Raw genomic sequence first — 16,999 nt, forward strand, 5'->3', positions numbered from 1 at the left:
GTTTCAATGAGACAGGGAAGTTATGGTAGGGTACAGGAACTGTGGTGTACAAAAGTTGTAATAAATCTAGTCAAGAAGAAAAGTTTACAAAAGGTCCAGAGAGCTGGGTAACGTTAAAGATCTAGAAGATTATAAGACTATTAGGAAGGTTCTTAAGAAGGAAATTAGGAGAGCCAGAAGAGGCCATGAGAAGGCCTTGGCGAGAAGAATTAAGGAAAACCCCAAGGCATTCTACAAGTATGTGAAGAGCAAGAGGATCAGAAGTGAGAGAATAGGACCTATCAAGTGTGACAGTGGGAAAGTGTCTATGGAACCGAAGGAAATAGCAGAGGTAATTAATGAATACTTTACTTCAGTATTCACTGTGGGAAAGGATCTTGGTGATTGAAGTGATGACTTTCAGCAGACTGAAAAGCTTGAGCATGTAGATATTAAGAAAGGATGTGCCAGATGAAATGTACCCCAGGCTACTGTGGGAGGCGAGGTTGGAGATTGCTGAGCCTTTGGTGATGATCTTTGCATCATCAATGGGGTTGGGAAAGGTGTATTGGCCTTCATCAATCGCGAAATTGAATTTAGGAGCCGTGAGGTAATGTTGCAGCTATATCGGACCCTGGTCAGACCCCACTTGGAGCACGGTGCTCAGTTCTGGTCGCCTCACTACAGGAAGGATATGGACGCCATAGAAAGGATGGAGAGGAGATTTACAAGGATGTTGCCTGGATTGGGGAGCATGCCTTATGAGAATAGGTTGAGTGAACTTGGCCTTTTCTCCTTGGAGTAGGAGAGGATGAGAGGTGACCTGATAGAAGTGTATGAGATGATGAGAAGCATTGATTGTGTGGATAGTCAGAGGCTTTTTCCCCCAAGGATGAAATGGTTGCCACAAGAGGGCACAGGTTTAAGGTGCTGGGCAGTAGATACAGAGGAGATGTCAGGGGTAAGTTTTTTTACTCAGAGAGTGTTGAGTGCACAGAATGGGCTGCCGGCAACAGTGGTGGAGGCGGATACGATAGGGTCTTTTAAGAGACTTTTAGATAGGTACATGGAGCTTAGTAAAATTGAGGGCTATAGGTAAGCCTGGTAATTTCTAAGGTGGGGATATGTTTGGCACATCTTTGTGGGCCGAAGAGCCTGTATTGTGCTGTAGGTTTTCTGTGTTGATGTTTGTTTTCCATATATGCAACACCTTCTGTGTGAAGTGGCCTCATGTACCTTTTAAATCTTTCAACTTGCACCTTAAATTATGCCCCTAGTTTTTAAGTTCCTTTCCCTGTGGGATAGACTATGCACTCACCTGATCTATGGGCCTAATGAATTTACACATTTTTAAGGCTTGCAGTTTCCTACATTCCAAGAAATAAAGTTCTTGCCTACCCAGCTTCCCTCTATAACTCAAGCTTCTGGGTTCCGGCAGCATCCTTGTAAATCTTCTCTGCACATCTTCCCTGTTTAATGACATTTTCTAATAACAGAGCAACTAAAACTGTACACTATTCCTAGGGCAATCTCACCAACATCTTGTTTCACTGCAACATAATGTCCCTATTTCCATATTCAGTGCTCTGACTGATAAAGAACAAATTGGCAAATGCATCTTTCACTACCCGAATTACCTGAGAAGCTATTTTCAGCAAACCCAACACTTGTTCTGGAATCTCCTATCCACAGCACTTACAATATCTTATACAACTGTGACACAACCTCTAAGTTTCTATACTCAACCGCCTGACTGACTAAGGCCAGAGTAACACATACAAAATGCTAGAGGACCTCAGTAGGTCAGGCAGCATCTATGGAGAGGAAAGATCAGTCAACATTTCAGGCCTTGACCCTTCATCAGGAGATCCATGTTACTCTGGATATCCAGCATCTAAAGGATGTCTTATGTTTATGATGAAGACCAGTGTGCCAAACAGATTCACCACCTTATCAACCTGCACCACTGCTTTCAGTGAACTATTTACTCACATTTCCAAGACCCTCAGATCCACAACACTCTACAGGCCCCTACCATTCACTATGTAAGTTCTACCCTGGTTTGACTTGACAAAATTAAATAATTCACATTTATCCATACCATCCTTTGTCCTTAACAGTCACACATACTTACAGACACTGAATGCAGCAATTCAATAGTAAATCCAACCATCTTCCTCAGGAACAAGTTAATCAAATGACAAGTCCCCCTAGAGAAAACTCCTTATGGAGTAGGACATGGGTGGGGCTTAATGCACAGTCCTGATTGGCTGGATCTGAATTGCCCATACCTGATAGATTAGTTTAAATTGGCTTTGCTCTGATTGGCCAATTCTTTTCAGGAAAGTATACTCCCCAACTGGAGCTATTTGTATACACTTAGAACATGCATTTAGGTCCCCCAAATGCTCCGTCTCTTGAGATTCCCTAATTTTTCACTTATAAACATTTTTGTCCTTGCCAAGGATGTTGGCCTCATCAGTTTACATAAGCATGATAGGCAGTGTTCAGTGATCCCACTGTTCTGCAATCCTGGTTTTCACTAGAGATGGAGCATGACATCAACAAATTTGAACTTGTATTGGAACCAGAAGAATGTCAATGCACGCCAGACAATCTTTTATCCTGTGATTTATTCACTTTGATCCTCAGACTCCAGAGAACAGCAAAAAAAAAAATCCGAAACTGAACACAAATTTTGATTCTGGCATCGTTTCCTGAGTTACCTTAATTATATAAACTCTTTTTAAAGCATAAGTAAAGCATACTGTTTTGATCCATAACAGAGTCAACATGTTAGACACCATGATATAGCAAACTAGTAGTTAATTATATCTTCTGATGCTGTTTCCTTGAAACAATCTTTTTGAAAGTTGAAGGCTCTGTTTTTATGCAAATAATTGTTTTTCCAAATTGGAAGAAGTCTATAGACATATGAATTCTACGTACCACTTTGAATTGTATAAAGAATGACGAGCACATAATGATGAAGAATTAATTTTAAAATATTCTTCCAGCTCTCTTCAGATATGAAAATCTGTAACTCCTTTTCCCAGTCTCCTCTAATTTTATCTGAAGAGGCCTTTTTCAGTCCCAACAGCAGACCGTAGATGTACGATATTGAACCATTGTCAAAGGGTTTCAGATCAAAAATTGCATCTATTATATTCTTATCTGGACTTGTAGGGAATGTATGTAGTTTGGATCTTTAAAAATCCCTAAGACAAGCTCTCTCATTTCTATGCAGATATTTCCCCCTACTGTGATAGATGCACTAATGGAGTGGCCACACTAATTCATATGTTTTGGACATGTCTGAGCCTTGAAAAATTTTGGAAAGATGTATTTTAAACCTTTTCTGTACTTTTCAATGTTAGTTTTAAGCCCAATCCCTTGACTGCCATGTTTGGTATTGTTGAGGATAGTATTACAAAACTGAAGCCATCTAATTTGCGGGTATTGGCCTTTATGTCTCTTATGGCCAAGAGGGCGATCTTGCTCAAATGGAAGGAGGTTGCCCTGCCCACTCATGTTCAAAGGCTATCTGAAGTTATGTTGTGCCTAGAGAAGATTCGTTGTTCAATTTCTGATTCTAAACATGATTTTCTAATGTTATGGGGACCCTTTCTGATTTTTCATAATCTTTGAACTGTTATTAAAGTATGGATCTGAGCCATTAGTAATATAATATTATATGGTAAGGTATTTTATTTTTCTCTTTTTTTTTCACCAACCAGCACACTTTGGTAGTGGGAGTAGATTTTTTTTTAATAAAATACAATTATTTTATTTTATTTCATTTCATAATTCAACCTTTTTGTCCACATGATTAATTAGGAATATGGGATACTATGAACATATTACTCTGATTTAAATATAATGTAATTCATATTACTTGTATCCTTCTGAATTTTGTATTTATATTCATGCAATTTATATAATATTAACGAAAATATTGAAAGAAATCTGACAAAATGTTGAAAGACTGCAGACTTATTTACAAAAAACGTTAGAACGTTTACAAGATGAGCAGTTATCATAACTGTTGGGATATCCAATGTAATCCCACTTTCCAGCATAAAGCCAAAGGTTCTGCATATTACAGTTGTTTAAATCCACATTCAAGTAGCTTTTCAAATACGATGAGAATTTCCAGCTCCATTATTCATTCATGCTGTAGTTTCAGCCCCCTAGCCACATGCTGAATTTAAGCAAATCATTTCATCTCCTTAGTAATTCTTTACATTGTCAATTTAAATCTCTGTCCTCTGCTTTTGACACCTCTTTAAAAAAAAGGGGGGCCTTTCCAATTTATTCTATCTAGGCCTCTAGTAATTTCATCCATTGCAATCAAGTCACCCTCAGCCATCTCTGCTTGGAAAATATTTTGTACCTCATCTTTCAAGCTATAAATTTCTAGTTCCAGCAAAATCTTCATGAACATCCTCTGTACCTAATGCATTCACACCTTCCTTCCTGCAATGTGGTAGGCACAGCAGAATGGAGTTTTGTATACAGTTTTAGGATAATTCTCCTGCCTTAACTTCTCGGTCTTTCCTAATAAATGAAAGCATTCTGTATTCCATTTTAATCACATTAATGACAAATCTGGCTTTGATTAAGGACCTGTAGGCATGAATACTCGGGTCCCTTTGTCCTTTCACTCCATCACTCTTCCTGTTTATTTTATATTCTTTTGTTATAATATCCCAAAAAAATTATATCACACTTTCCTGGATTGAATTCCATTTGCTATTTTCCCCCAACTAGCCATGCCATCTACAACCTAATGCTTCCCCCCTCATTGTCAACCACATGGCAGTTTTGTCAACATCTAAGTACAGCCTTAATATACAATTTCACTTAGAGGTAATTGTAATATACACAGCAAAAATCAAGCATCAGCTGAGCCCGATGGCAGTAGCCCTCTCATAACAATAAACATCTATTTTTCTCCCTGCCACTAAGGCAATTTTGAATCCAATTTTACACCCTCTCTTGGATCACAAGAGTTTTTATTTCTGTGACCAGACCAACAGGAGAGACCTTGTGAGAAAACCTGGCTTAAATCCATGTAGACTACTATACTGCTGTTATAATCCTTTCTCCTTTTCATTCCAACACTTCAACAGTGGTCAGGCATGATCTTTCTCTGACCAATCAATGCTGATTGCCCTTTCCTCAATGTGTTTTTCTTCATGGAAGTTTACACTGCTCCTGAGAGTCATGATGGAGAGACTTTATTCTGACTGGAAGTTTGTGACCAGTGGTGTTCCAGAAGGATTGGTGTTTGTGATAAATATTAATGCCTTGGATGTGAATGCAGGAGGTTGGATTTGTAAGTTTGGAATGATACAAAATTCGCTGTGTGGTAGTCCAAGACTACAGAAGAATGTCGGTCAACTGGAGAATTCAGCACACCAATGGCAAGTGGAATTTAACCCTGGTGCATTCTGGTATCAGATGGAAAAAGAATATATGAGTTGGAATATTATGTTACAATTTTTCAAAACATAGGCTAGCACATACTGTAAGAATTATTTGTGTAGGAGAATGTGCAGAGGAGTTGACAATTGAGAAGGTCAACGGAGAAAAATTGATGCAGATATGGGAAGAGGAGTTGAAAGGACATGCAACCATTAGACCAAGATGGCCAATGCAGGCAGAAGTCATGTGCTTTGGAGAATAGCCACCACAGTCTTTCCAAAATTTGTATCTGTCAAAATTTCTTTTAGGAATTTACCTGACATAAATGTTAGGCTTAATGATCTACAGTTCCCAGATTGTTTTTCAGCCCCTCTTAAATAAAGGCACAATGTCTAGTATTCCAGCATTCCACGCATCACCAATGATGCTGCAGATCTCCTTGCAAGGATTCCCATAAGTAAGAGGGTTGGTGTCATGACAAGAGATCTATGTGTTGTCGGGGGAGTCAAAATATCTATGGCTGTGTGCCTGGAGACCCAAGATCTTCAAGCACAGAGCTCGAAAAAGCAATATAACAGACTTTTATCATCGCAAACCAATGATTTGTTTGTTATGTTTCTCCACTCGCTAGGAAAAACGGAGACATCTTTTTCTCCCTTAATAGGGGGAGAGAGCCTGTGGTATGTCAAATACCGGGTGAAATGTGAAGTCTTTGGGGTACTGCAAGTCTGTATCCTAGCTATTGCTTTGCTCACACTTGAGTGCTTGGTGGCGGTGCCAGTGTTTTTTTTTGCTGGTGCGGGAGGGGGAATTGTTGCTCGCTGCTGATTACGCATGGGGGGTGTTGGGGGGGACTTTGGGGTTCTAGCAATTAACCTTCGTTCATTCTTTGGAGCAGTCCTCTGTTTTCGTGGATGATTGCGAAGAAAAAGCTTTTCAGGATGTATATTGTATACATTTCTCAGACATTAAATTGTACGTTTAAATGTTTGAGTAAGTCCTCAGAGGAGGTGGAGAGGGTTAGAAACTTTAAATTCCCGGGTGTTACTACTTCGGAGAACCTATCCTACTTCCTCAGGAGTTTTGGCACAACATCTAAACTTTGACAAACTTCTATAGATGCATAATGGAGAGTGTACTGATTGGCTGCATCACAACCTGGTTTGGAATCACCAATGCCCTTAAATGGAAAATCCTACAAAAAGTGATTGACTCAGCCCAGAACTTTATGGGTAAAGTTCTCCCAACCACTGAGCACATTTACATGTGTCATAGGAAAGCAGCATCCATCGTCAGAGATCCTCACTACCCAGGCAATGCTCTTTTCTCGCTGCTGCCATCAGGTACAAGAGCCTCAGGACTCACACCACCAGGTTCAAGGATGTTTACTACCTCAGAACCTTCAGGCTCTCGATCAAAAGAGGATAACTACACTCACGTGCCCATCAATTCAGATGTTCTCACAACCAATGATCTCACTTTAATGACTCTTTATCTTGTTATTTTATGCTCTTGTTATTTATTGCTATTTAGTTATATTTGCATTTGGACATTTGTTGTCTTTTGCATCCTGGCTGATCTTTCATTGGTCCTGTTATAGTCACTATGCTATAGATTTGATGAGTGTGCCAGCAGAAGTGGTGACATACATTGTATGTATTTGGATAGTAAACTTACTTTGAACTTAATTATTTCTCTCTCTCTCTCTCTCTCTCTCTCTCTCTCTCTCTCTCTCACACACACACACACACACACACACACACACACACACACACACACACACACACACACACACACACACCTTATTTTCATTTGCAGTGATATCTTCACTATTTCCAATGCTTGTATGCTGGTGTTCAAAAGTGTGGGCCCCTCTCCATGGAACTGTGTTTTTATGACAGATAAAAAATTATATGCCAAAGTCAATCATTGTCACATGATCTTACACATTGTTAGGATCTTACATAAGCGATCCTATTGGATAACAGATCCCTATTGGACTCTGATGCCTGCTGAAGTATCATATCAGTCTGTTGTGATTTAATCAAAGCATAGACTTAAGGCCTTTCCGGCCTTCAATATTATGAATATATAAAACATCAGCATCCCATATTTGGAAATTCAAATCACAGTGCTTCTCCATAAGGATCCTGAATCAATGTGATTAAAATGGATGACTATAGAGAGGCTGTTGAAAAACGGATGGTACAATCACCTGTAATGTGCCATAGGGTCTAACTAGATATTTAGGGCTGTGATTTTTTTTGAAGAAAGCATGTTGTAACTGAATTTCCATTTCTTTTATTATAAGTGAGGAATGCTCATTCAAAGTTCAAGGTATGGTATGCAGTCTAAAAAACAGACTGAGTGATTGTCTTGGACATTTTCTCCTGTGATCCCAATACTCTGTTGGACTTGGGTAAAGCAGAATATACCAAGTGTGGTTGACTGGTAAGACTGATGGTGAGGGATCTACATCGCCTCAGTTGTCACGCAGACTAGACCCTCATTCCGCGGACTTTCCTGGTGCAGCCACCCAGGGGAGAAACATCTGAACCAGTGTGGAGGAGAGCAGAGGCTGGTGTCCAAGATGGTTTGGGGCTGGACCCCTGCGTTATTGCTGCCTTACTGTGTTCCCTTGCTGGAAGACAAGCTGGATTGTATCAGTCTGTGGCTGCACCAGCACTTGATGATTGGACTGTTGCAGGCTTGCCCTTGCCAAAAACATCCATGTACCATCAATGACACTCAAGGATTTGAGCTATAATACATTTCTTGTGTGACTGTATGCTTACTGCTATATGTGGCTTGCGCTGTGTATGACTGGTGGTACAGTGTTTGCACTTTGACCCCTGTGGAATGCTTTTTCATTTGGCTGCATCCATAGCATTCATGTATGATTGAATGACAATTAAACTTGAACTTAAATTTATTATCAAAATACATACTGCGTATCTCACTATATACTGCCATGAGGTTTGTTTTCTTGCAATCACTTGCAGGAAAACAAGTCCAATGGAATTTATGAGACTTCAGAGATTCAGAGAAATTACTTTAGTCAGAGGGTGGTAAATCTGTGGAATTTGTTGCCACGAGCGGCTGTGGAGGCCAAGTCATTGGATGTATTTAAGGCAGAGATAGATAGATTCCTGATTAGCCAGGGCACGAAAGGGTATGGTGTGAAGGCAGGGGAGTGGGGATGACTGGAAGAATTGGATCAGCCCATGATTGAATGGCAGAGCAGACTCGATGGGCCAAATGGCCTATTTCTGCTCCTATTATCTTATGGTCTTATATAAAAAAAACTATAAATAACTAAGACTGACGAATAAGCAATGTGCAAAAGAAGATAAATTGTGCAAATAATTTAAAAGTATATAAATAATACTGATTTGTAGGGTCCTTGAAAGTGAGTCTATTGGTTATGGAGTCAATTCAGCATTGAGGTGAGTGAAGATAATCAAGCTGGTTCAGGAGCCCAATGGTTGTAGGTTAATAACTGTGTCAAAATTTTAGGTGACATATTGAATCTATGCAAACTTCTAAGAAAGTACAGATACTGCTGTGCCTACTTTGTGATGGCCTTTACATGTTCAAAGTACAATTTATTATTAAAGAATGTATAAATTATACACCTTGATTTGTTTGCTTGCAGACAGCCACGAAGCAAGAAACCCAAAGAACCCACCCAATTTAAGAAAAAAGACCAAAACCATGGCACAGAGAAAGAGAAAGAAAAAAAACACAAACGTGCCACCAATAGAAGCAAGCAACAGCATTCTGAACCAGACTGAGTCCTTGGGTCTGCTCCCCAGAGCAGCTGGAGTAGGCTCAAGCCTCATTCACAGTAGCACAACAGTCAGAGCAGTTCACCGCCGAGAGAGGAATGAGCGTCCCGGGAGAGTGAGCAAAATCAGCTCGACTCTCTCCTCCAGTCCCGACACTCGAGCTTTCCTGTCTATTGGGACCGGAGTTTAAATTGTCCAAGCATCAGGTAGTACTTGTCAGTAAATACAGATTCTCTCTGTGCCACTTTGGTGGCAAGAACTGGAAGGCAGATTACTATCCAAATGGTGTCAAGTTAGGAAAAGGGGAAGTACAATGAGATCTAGGTGTCCTTGTTCATCAGTACTGAAAGTAAGCATGCAGGTACAGCAGGCAGTGAAGAAAGCTAATGGCATGTTGGCCTTCATAATAAGGGGAGTTGAATATAGGAGCAAAGAGGTCCTTCTGCAGCTGTACAGGGCCCTGGTGAGACCACACCTGGAGTATTGTGTGCAGTTTTGGTCTCCAAATTTGAGGAAGGACATTCTTGCTATTGGGGGAGTGCAGCAGAGGTTCACAAGGTTAATTCCCGGAATGGCAGGACAGTCATATGTTGAAAGATTGGAGCGACTGGACTTGTATACACTGGAATTTAGAAGGACAAGAGGGGATCTGATTGAAACATATATGATTATTAAGGGATTGGACATGCTAGAGGCAGGAAACATGTTCCTGATGTTGGGGGAGTCCAGAACCAGAGGCCACAGTTTAAGAATAAGGGGTAGGGCATTTAGAATGGAGTTCAGGAAAAACTTTTTCACCCAGAGTTGTGGATCTATGGAATGCTCTGCCTCAGAAGGCAGTGGAAGCCAATTCTCTGGATGCTTTCAAGAAAGAGTTAGATAGAGCTCTTAAAGATAGCGGAGTCAAGGGATATGGGGAGAAGGCAGGAACAGGGTACTGATTGTGGATGATCAGCCATGATCACATTGCTGGCTCGAAGGGCCGAATGGCCTACTACTGCACCTATTGTCTATTATTAATAAGAGGTTATCCTTGTGCTCCTCAAAGTTGCAGCTCAAGTTGGTAGGGTACATTAAGAGGTGTGTGGTGTGTTAGCCTTCATTAGGCAGGGGATTGAGTTCAAGAGAACCATGAGGTAATGTTACAGTTCTATATATCTCTAGTTAGGCCACACTTGGAGTCTTGTGTTCAGTTCTGGTCACCTCATGGTAGAAATGATGTGGAAGTTCAGTGGATGTTGCCTACATTAGGAAGCACGTTTTATGGGGATGGTTTGTAAAAGCTATGGATTTTCTGTTTGGAGAGAGAGGACGAGAGGATGACTTGATACAGTACAAGCTGCTAAGAGCCATGACTTGAGTGGACATCCAAATGCCCAGGGTGGAAAACAAGAGGGCATAATTTTAAAGTGATTGGAGGAAAGTTTGGGGAGGATGTCAGAGGTAAGTTCTTTACACAGCGAGTGGTAGGTATATGGAATGTGCTTCCAGGAGTGGTGGTAGAAGCAGATACATTAAGGACATTTAAGGGACTCTTGGAAAGGCACAAGGATGAAAGGGAAATGGAGGGTTGTGATTGACCTTGGTGTAGGTTTGAGGGATTGCATTACAGCAATGCTTAGCCACACAATCATGTGTGTATAGGTGGGAAGTGTAGAGCAGTGGGAAGATTCAGAGTAATTTTGTGAGTACAGACTTCTCCGCCCTTTGTCCCATTATTCCGTGCTGAACTTGTCATGATGTGTTCTCAAAGGACTGGAATGGCAGGATCTCAAAAGATGGAAACAAGAGATCACACGTCAGAATTCGAGTCTTGGAGAAGCGATGAAGCAACCCCAGCAGATAACTCATCTTCTCCAACCGAAGTGAGAATACCAATAGGGACACAGAGGCATGACATCATGAGAATTCATTCTCCCCAACATAATGACCAACCTCTGGCACTGACTGAGAGTCCTCTTAATTAATGACAGAATGCTGGAAACCTGCAACTACCTCAATCAACTTGACCAGATTAACCGAAAACTCAAGGGCGTAAACACTCCAATCGTGACTTTGATTAGTACATTCAGGTGCTCATGAACCCGAGAAGCTCTACAGCAAGCTGCCGGGTTCATGACAGAACTACTGTTCTGCCTCGTCCCATCAACCTGTACCTGTCATGAGAATCCTTGATGTGGATCGTTTGGACCCAAATGCTGGAGTATCCCAGCAAGGATTGGGACATGGTAGCAAACTGCATCAAGAACTGAGCACAAAATAAATGCTAGACAATATCACTAGTAGGGCTTATGATTGAGCACCAAACCTTAGTTCAAGTGATAGCGGGACCACCCTGAACCCTTAAAGGGGTCACCCCAGCTATTCATACTCTGGAGAGTTAGAGCATCTAAATCCCAGAATCTAGTGGTTGGGAAAGTCTCACAACAGGACTTCCTCCTCCGTGGCCAATTCCTGATGGCCCTGGCTGCTTGGAGAGGGGGTGATGATAGTTGTGGATGAGCACTGCATCCAACATATCTCTTTCAGGCACCCAAAACCTCTCCTTGGGTCTGAATCATTCCGGTTCCACGAGGTACTGCCGAACACTTCGAAAAATGCATGAGTCCAAAAGTCTGCTCACTGTGAAGACTTGTTCCCCTTGATAAACCTGGGTGGCAGCAGGGCTGATGGTGGGTTGTGGCTAAGGGGCTGGTGCAGACAGGTTTTAATATGGAGATGTGGAAGGTGGGATTGCTTTTTAGAGTCTTGAGGAGATGCAAGATGTAAGCCTCTGGGTTGACTTTCCTCAGGACTTTGAAGGATCCAATGAAATTGGGCTCTACTATGCTCTACTTGGAGTGGCAACTTATGAGTAGACAGCCAGACCTGTTGCCCAGGCTACAAAGTGGGTCCCTGGCTTCTCCTTCAGTTTTGCCTAATCTCCTCTTCTGGGTAGACACCAGCAAATTCTCTTACCTTAAACCACTTCTACTTGCAGCTTTGGATGAGATCTTCCACTGCAGGGACCCCACCTTCAGCCCCCTGTTCTGAAAAGAGACGTGGAGGATAACCAAATTAGTTGTCGAACGGTGACATCCCATGCATTGAATGTCATAAGGTGTTGTGGGCAACCTCTGCCCACATCAAATGGTCATACTACTCATCGGGTCTTTCTGAGGCCAGGTATATTGGGGTACATTCTAAATCTTGGTTAGTCTGCTCCATCTGGCCATTGGACTGTGGGTGGAATGTAGAGGAAAGATTTGCTGTTGCCCCTATCAACTTAGAGAGCACCCTCTAGAAGTGTGATACGAATTGTGGACCATGATCCAAGACAATATCCATCAGAACTGGTGGATCCTGAAGACCATCTCCATCACAGGTGGTAGCTTCCGCAAGACAATGAACTTGCAAGCTTTTGAAAACCAATCGACAGTTGCCATGATGATGGCATTCCCCTTGGATGGCGGTAGACCCATAACAAGGTCCATGGAGATTGTTTTTCCATGGTCTTTCCAGGACAGGTAGGGAGTGAAGGAGCCCTTGAGGTCGGGTATGGGGAATTTTTTTCTGGTACACACTTTGCATGCCTGCACATACTGCCAAACCTCTTTCATCATCCTGCAACACCAATACCTCCTCTTAATAAACTCAATGGTCCTCCAATGCCTGGGTGAGTGGTCATTCACGACAGATGTCCCAATTAGAGTACCTAGGACTCAAAGGAACTTGGGATGAAGAGATGACCCAGAGGACCATTGTTAGGAATCTCCCCCTGCACGGGCTTTACAAATAAGAGGATCGATTTCCCCAGTGAACCATCCTGATTTGGGGAAAAATGATAGAAGTGGCTCCTCTCATTCAGGTTCATCAAACTGATGGGATAAGGCATCTGGATTCTGGTTCTTTGACCCTGGTTGACAGGCCAGGATGAAATTAAAGCAGTTAAATGACAAAGGCCACGTGACTTGCCTGGAATTCAGCCTGTTGGCCTCCTGACTAGGTCAGGTTCTTGTGGTCTGTTCAAATGATAACAGGGTTCTTGACCCCCTCTAGCAAGTGACGTCATTTCTCCAAAGCTACCTTTAACTGCAAGAAGCTCCCATTTGCCGATATCATAATTCCTCTTTGCCGGGGAGAGCCATCTGGAGAAGAATGGACATGGGCGGTGTTTACTGCCCGAAGATGACCGTTGAGACAACATGGCACTCGCTCTGATGTCTGAGGCATCCACCTCTGGGATGGTGGGAAGTTCAGGTTTAGGAGGAACTAAGTTGGCAACTGATGTGAACTGCTGTTTAAGTAGTCCAGCCACAAAGGTCTCCTGGATTTCTTAGCACCATCAGTGGAGCTGACACCAAGGTGAAGTTCCTGATGAACTTCTAATAGAAGTTTACAAGCCCCAGGAATTGTGACTCCCCAGGAATTGGGAATAGCGGCTGCTACCGTCACTGTACTCCTGACTCTGGATGGTGTGAGCAGTTTCCCCAAAGATTTCAGCCTGGAACATTCAGCAGCAAGTGACCTGCTTCCACGCAGTAAAAGCAGCAACTTCGACTCAGATGCCGGGACCTCTCGTCAGCGGAGAGTCTAGTTCAGCCAGCCTGTATGGGTTCGACTGGATCCTGAGCAGGCAACGAGCTGGTCATGGTCCAAGGTTGTGGAGCATAACTGTGATGTGTAGGGGTTGGGCTCAGACTGACTCTCTTTGACCTCCTGAAGTAGTCGCACTTTCGCTCTGCCAGACGACTGTTGAGGCGGATGGACTGGTCGATCAGAACCTCTAACTTCTGTTGTCTTTTCCTAGCTGAGGGCATCCTTCAGTTCATCTCAGAGTCCATGGCTGTATAGATTGGCCAAGGCCTCCCTGTTCCAACCATTTTCTGGGCCAAAGTCTGAAATTCGATTGCATAGTTGGCTGCCGACTATACCACCTATTGTATCTTCATCAGGTGGTCTGAGGCTCGGCTGGCTTGATGTTTCGAGCTTCCTCGATGATTCAATCAGTGAGAAATGGAGTCAGTCATCACCCTGCATCTCATCTCTGGTCTCCTGCTTAAAATAGCTCCTGCTTGTGGTCCTCCCCTGGGATTTTCTTGGGGACAGCAGAGCATAAGATCACTTGATTGAATGCCCAACCGTAAGTCACTGTCTCCATAACAATTAAGATAAAAGAGCATAACTAAAAGGCATAGAAAAGGTGAAATAATTGACTATCTGGAAGATGTCAGCCATGGAATCATCGTTCTCTGGTACCATCTTGACCAGAAAATGCAATGGTTTTCAAAGTTTTAGATAAGATAAAAGAGGAGGTAAAAAGTGGGGGGTGGAGTTGCATAACTAAACTGGGACAATAGAAATTGGGAGAGACATAATGGAGGGGTCAGACACTGTGTGCTTTTGGGTGGAACTCAGATTAGGAAGGGTACTATCAAACTGATGGGATTGTATCACAGACCCCCCCCCCCCCCTGTAGCCACTGGGACATTGACAAACTGATATGTAAACATATTTCATGAAATGTGCAAAAATAATATGGTTGTTGTCATGGGGTATTTCAACTTAGACCATAGACCATAAGACATTGGAGCAGAATTAGGCCATCTGGCCCATCAAGTCTGCTCCACCATTCAATCATGGCTGATCCATTTTTTTAATCTCCTCCTCAACCCCAGTTCCCGGCCTTCTCACTGTAACCTTTGATCCCATGTCCAATCAAGAACCTATCAATCTCTGCCTTAAATACATCCAATGACCTGGCCTCTGCAACTGCATGTGGCAACAAATTCCACAAATTCACCACTCTTTGGCTGAAGAAATTTCTCTGCATCTCTGTTTTGAAAGGGTACCCCTCTATCTGAGGCTGTGCCCTCTTGTCCTAGTCTCTCCCACCAGAGGAAACCTCCTTTCCAAATCTACTCTGTCTCAGCCTTTCAACATTTGAAAGATTTCAATAAGATCCTCCCTCATCCTTCTGAATTGCAGCGAGTACAGACCCAGAACCAGCAAATGTTCCTCATATGATAACCCCTTAATTCCTGGAATCATCCTTGTGAACCTTCTCTGGACCCTCTCCAATGCCAGCTCATCTTTTCTAAGATGAGGGCCCCATTACTGTTCACAATACTCAAGGTGAGGCCTCACCAGTGCCTTATAAAGCCTCAGCATCACATCCTTGCTCTTGTATTTGTTACGAAGGATGAACAACTCTGATGGGCAGAAGGGTACAGAGTTGCCCATATCCCCCCCCCACCCCGGGAGAATCACAAACTGTTACTGTTGCCATGCTGCTAATGAGAGAGAAAGAGATGGAACAAAAACATGCCAGAACATCTGCTACTGATAAGAGAGGGGAGAGAGACTTGTTGTTCCACCATATTATGACTCCTGAAAGACTTATGGCTCCGGAGAGGGCTGTTTACTTGGTACCATTCTGTTCATTAAAATTCCTCAGTGGACAGTCGGAGTGGGCTGGTTTGATGGGCTAAGCCATTCAAAACTGATTGACACCTGAGACCCCGTGAGTGGGGATAAAAGTGAGGTCTGGGGAGAAACCCCTCAGACACACCAGGAGACACAATAGTGAGCACTGCTTGAGTGTTGGAACCCACAAGAAGGTGTGGGGCATTGGAGACCGAACAAAGGATTGGTCAGTTTAACTCAGTGTTTATAGCAGGGCCGGTGGGGGCTTGTGCGTGTGCCCACCCTTGCCTGGGTGACGAGTCCACCACAGAAGAACGGTCTAGCTGAATGACATTCATACCTGAATGGTCACAACACATCGACGGATCAAGAACGTAAAGGAAAGTTTGACTGACTGTAGCTGTCACTGTTCACTCGCTCTCGCTCTCTCTCCCTCTCTAATGATTATAACACAAGAACCAACAACTACCTCAGCACGTATGAACTAAACTGAACTTTATATTCACATATGACAATTCATTATCCCCTAGACATTGATAGAGCTTGTTTATTATTGATTATTATTATACCCACACTTTTAGGTTTAGTATTGCTAACGTGTATTATCTATATATTTGCATTGTTGATATTGATTTGTGTATTTTACTAATATACACTGTTTGAAAATAGTACCACCAGACTCCAACGGATTCTTCTGTCTTTGCTGGTCAGACACCCAGTTACGTAACATATTCTAGACCTCTTGAAAAGAATACTTAAATGGCATTTGCTTTCCTCACCACTGACTCAACCTGCAAATTAACCCATAGGGTGTTCTGTACAAGGACTCCCAAGTCTCTGCATCTCAGATTTTTGGATTTTCTCCTCATTTAGAAAATAGTCTGCACATTGATTTCTACCAACAAAGTGCAAGACCATGCATTTTTAAACATTGTATTTCATTTGCCACTTTTGTGCCCATTCTCCTAATCTGTCTAAATCCTTCTGGATCCTACCTGTTTCCTCAACACTTCCTGCCCCTCCACCAATCTTTGTATCATCTGCAAACTTGGCAACAAAGCCATCTATTCCATCCTCTAAATCATTTATGTACAGCATAAAAAGAAGTGTCCCAACACCAACCCCTGTGGAACACTACTAGTCACTGGTGGCCAACCAGAAAAGGATCCTTTTACACCCACTCACTGCCTCCTACCAACTTCCCTAATATAAACTGGGACTTTTTTAGTGCAAGGGGTTTAGATGGGGCTGAATCTGTTAACTGTATCCAGGAAGGTTTCTTAAATCATTATATTGACAATCCTGATCTTTCAGGGTAGGTAGGGCCCTTGTGAGAGAGTTTTAAATTGGAGTGGGGCAAATTATGACAGCATTAGACAGGAATCATTAATTGGGAGCTC

The 16,999-nt window shown here is 42.4% G+C and overlaps 1 long non-coding RNA gene across 2 annotated transcripts in view; it reads right to left on the bottom strand.

Annotated features, from left to right (window-relative positions):
- Positions 1-16,999, bottom strand: part of LOC132394334 (uncharacterized) — a 35,157-nt gene that overhangs the window by 9,766 nt on the left and 8,392 nt on the right. Inside the window, exon 2 of one of the 2 annotated variants that reach the window (XR_009512276.1) lies at positions 12,153-12,223. The exons of the other annotated variant lie outside the window; for it this stretch is intronic. This is a non-coding gene — a long non-coding RNA (uncharacterized LOC132394334). The remainder of the gene's footprint in view (positions 1-12,152; positions 12,224-16,999) is intronic. 2 annotated transcript variants of the gene reach the window in all.

The sequence above is a fragment of the Hypanus sabinus genome, chromosome 5 (genome assembly GCF_030144855.1).
Source record: "Hypanus sabinus isolate sHypSab1 chromosome 5, sHypSab1.hap1, whole genome shotgun sequence".
Taxonomy (NCBI): domain Eukaryota; kingdom Metazoa; phylum Chordata; class Chondrichthyes; order Myliobatiformes; family Dasyatidae; genus Hypanus; species Hypanus sabinus.